Raw genomic sequence first — 3621 nt, 5'->3', positions numbered from 1 at the left:
AGTTTGCAAATGTGCACTGAGAACCAAGAAATTAGGGTGAAATTCTGCATTTCCCCTTCCCTTCCCTTCCCTTCCCTTCCCTTCCCTTCCCTTCCCTTCCCTTCCCTTCCCTTCCCTTCCCTTCCCTTCCCTTCCCTTCCCTTCCCTTCCCTTCCCTTCCCTTCCCTTCCCTTCCCTTCCCTTCCCTTCCCTTCCCTTCCCTTCCCTTCCCTTCCCTTCCCTTCCCTTCCCTTCCCTTCCCTTCCCTTCCCTTCCCTTCCCTTCCCTTCCCTTCCCTTCCCTTCCCTTCCCTTCCCTTCCCTTCCCTTCCCTTCCCTTCCCTCTTATGAGAGGAACATACAAGAAATATGTTTTAAATCTTAAGGCTCCACTGCCCCTTCCCTGGCTGGTTTTGTATTCCTGTTTTACAGGGCAGTTATCTGAGGTCCTACAATTTTCATGTCCCAGGTTTGGCAGTAAGAGCATAAACCCTTACAGGAGGGTTTTAGTACAATTGTGCCCTGCAACTGAGATTTAAAACTATGATGGCATAAAACACTTTTCAAAGAACTTTCAGTTAAGTTTACCACATCATGCTTATGTCCAGAAGCCCTTCAGTGACCAGTGTCACAAAATAATGGCACAAAGGAAGCAAAGTGTGTATTCAAGTGCAGTAAAACTCATAAATTTGCTCTTCCTGGGTCCAATGAGCTTTCTCACAGCCAGGCTGTGCTTTGACAGGACTCACAAACACCTAACCAAAGGTAGCTGACGACAAGCTGCTTGTACTGATACACTATCCTAGCTGGTAAAAGGATAAATTTTGCTGTATAGGTCCTGTGTAGTAGCCCTCCTTACTCTATTTTAGCCAACTAATTCCTGTTTAAAAAATAGACCTCAGTCAGGAAACAAGAACAATTTTTATAACCAGGAGGAAGTCATCCCAATCCTTCACCCACACTCAGCAAAGAGAGAAGGAATTGAGGGCAGGGTGTGTTTCCAGGTGCACTGCTTGCTCTTTTCTCCCATCCACTCTCTGCTTCTTGCCCCACTGCTGCTGGACACTCACACTCATTTTGCTTCATGGCTCTCCTGCTGCTCGGCATTCCTCATTCCTTGCTGTTAACCTCTTTCCCTCTTTCAAATTCTAAATTAAAAAAAAAAAAAAAAGTAGCTTTTAGCTAAACTTTTTTCTTAATAACCACCAGCTAAATCAATCTTCTCCTCCAAAAAAACCTATATTTTAAAGAGATGCCAATAAACCAAAAAACCTGCTTCAACTAAAAAAAAACCAAACAAAAGTAAAACAAACAAACAAAAGTTAAAAAGTTTATAGTAGTGCCCCCTATCCTAAAAAAAAAAAAACCAAAACAAAACAAAACTCTATTCTTAAACCCCCGGCCCCAGGGGAAAATAGGGGGGGACTGTGGTCCCAAAAAAAAAAAATCTGAACTATTATTTTTCTCTCCTCTTAGAAGAACATCCTTAAAAAAAAATAAATCCTAAAAGCAGTCTATCCATCCATCCATTAATAGTAAAAACACTATACATAAAAAAAAAAAAAAAGTCACCATAACAAACTTTTTCTCTGGGTGGTACTTTTCAGTCCTTTGCTGTTGCTTTTCAGTTTTTCAGCTGCTTAACTCTGCTTTGCTGAGTAGATTTTTTGGTAAAAGAGTTTTCCTCCTAAAGCTGGAACCCAACTTTTTTTCCTGAATACAAGAAATTTGGTCAATGTAAGCAATAGAGAGGACTCAAGTCTCTCACAACTCTACACTGTAGGGGGAGAAGGGAGGGGAACGATTCTGGCTTTTTTCCCAATAACAGAGGAAAAATAATATCATCCTTCAGTAACCACAGCAATGCTGCAAGCCTCTCTGCTGGTTCAGCATGCAAGTGTAAATAAACACAATTTACAGAGTTACAGCACGGATATTATTGGGTAATCTGGGTAAATATGATAACAAAATATTTACATTGTATGTTTATATAACCCTGCAATAGCCTTGGAAAAGTCCTTTGCCTGTTTTTTAGGTGCTGGTGGTGCCACAGTTTCCATGTGTGCTGCAGCCAGGGCTGGCTGCCAGCATTCACCTGCAGGTAACTCCATGGAACTCCTCAAACAAACACTAAATATTGAGTTTTATGTCTTCTTTTTGTTGGGGTTGGGATTAAATGTGTGAGATGGTATTTTTTGTTTGGATTTAGATGTTTATTAGTTTTTATTTATATTACAGTTTCACAAATTGGGAGTTTTACAGTACTTTAACAAACTAAAAGTGGAGATGTATTTTTTATAAGGCTTTTAAAGGATAACCTCTTTAATTAAGAAATGATACTGAAATTATTTTTACTTTAAACTTAATAACTCACTACTTGTGGTTTGTAATGTGGACTTTTTTATTTAATTGTACAATATTTCTTAAACTTATGAAGAAGAAGGTGAAGAAGGATTAGTTTCTGTTTTAAAAATTTTATTTTGTTTTATATGATTATATTTTAAAACTTTAAACTAAGTTTTATACTATGTGATATTCTACACTTCTATTTAAATTATACATTCATAATTTTAGTTTTATCTTATAATTTTGGAAGTTTTAAAAACAGTTTTACGCTAAATGTAATGTTTTCTTGGGGGTCACTAAGCCCAGGGCATCAGGAACCAGGTGTCATTCAAGGCTGTGGAAATACAGCAGCTTCTCCCCTATCTGCCAGTACATCATCTCCTTGTGCTCTTACACATAGCTACAGGTACGGCTGGAAATTACTCTTCCAGCGGGGCAACTTAAGAGCGTACTGGAAAAAAAAAAAAATTATTAAATTGTATTGATTTAATTATATTTATTATATTTTAATTTGTTATAGTATAATAATTTAAATTATGAAAACAAAAAAGTAATAATTTAATATTGTTAATTAAATAAATTATTATTAAAATAAAATTAATTATTATTAAAATAAATTAAAATAAAATAAAATTGAATTTAAAAGAATTTAAATAAAATTAAACCAATTTAAATTTAATTTAAATTAAACGAAAATAATTTAAATTTAAAAAAGCCAGAGCTCCTTCTGACTCAGCGACATTACCATGCCCCGGTTGGTTATTGCCCTAAGGATGTCGGTAATCGGTACCGCTGGGGATGCTTTTGCTGGGGCTCTCCGGGCTCCTCCAGGCGGGGCCGGTCTCGGGGCCGGGAGCGGCAGGAGATGGCAGCAGAGAGCCCCGGCACCGGCACCGCCCCGGTACAGCCCTGGTACAGCCCCGGCACCGGCACCGCCCGGCACTGCCCCGGCACTGCCCCGGTACAGCCCCGGCACTGCCCCGGTACTGCCCCGGTACAGCCCCGGCACCGCCCCGGTACAGCCCCGGCACTGCCCCGGTACCGCCCCGGCGCCGCCCCAGTACCGCCCCGGTACCGGCACCGCCCCGGTACTGCCCCAGCACCGCCCCGGCACCGCCCCAGTACTGCCCTGGCACTGGCATCGCCCCGGTACTGCCCCGGTACAGCCCCGGTACAGCCCTGGCATCGGCACCGCCCCAGCACCGCCCTGATACAGCCCGGCACTGCCCCGGCACCGGTACAGCCCCGGCATCGCCCCGGCACCAGCACCGGCACCGGCCCGCCCTGGCACAGCCCT

The 3621-nt window shown here is 42.1% G+C and overlaps 1 long non-coding RNA gene across 1 annotated transcript; it reads right to left on the bottom strand.

Moving 5' to 3' along the window:
* Window positions 1-880: 880 nt before the first annotated feature.
* LOC116183979 (uncharacterized) lies at window positions 881-3219 on the bottom strand. The gene is made up of 3 exons (XR_004148696.2): window positions 3070-3219; window positions 1551-1691; window positions 881-1126 (listed from the first exon to the last, which is right to left on the bottom strand). It is a non-coding gene; the product is annotated as an uncharacterized LOC116183979 (long non-coding RNA).
* Between the last annotated feature and the right edge of the window lie 402 nt (window positions 3220-3621).

The sequence above is a fragment of the Lonchura striata genome, chromosome 9 (genome assembly GCF_050655825.1).
Source record: "Lonchura striata isolate lonStrDom1 chromosome 9, ASM5065582v1, whole genome shotgun sequence".
Lineage (NCBI taxonomy): Eukaryota > Metazoa > Chordata > Aves > Passeriformes > Estrildidae > Lonchura > Lonchura striata.
This window is presented reverse-complemented; position numbering and strand designations above follow the sequence as displayed.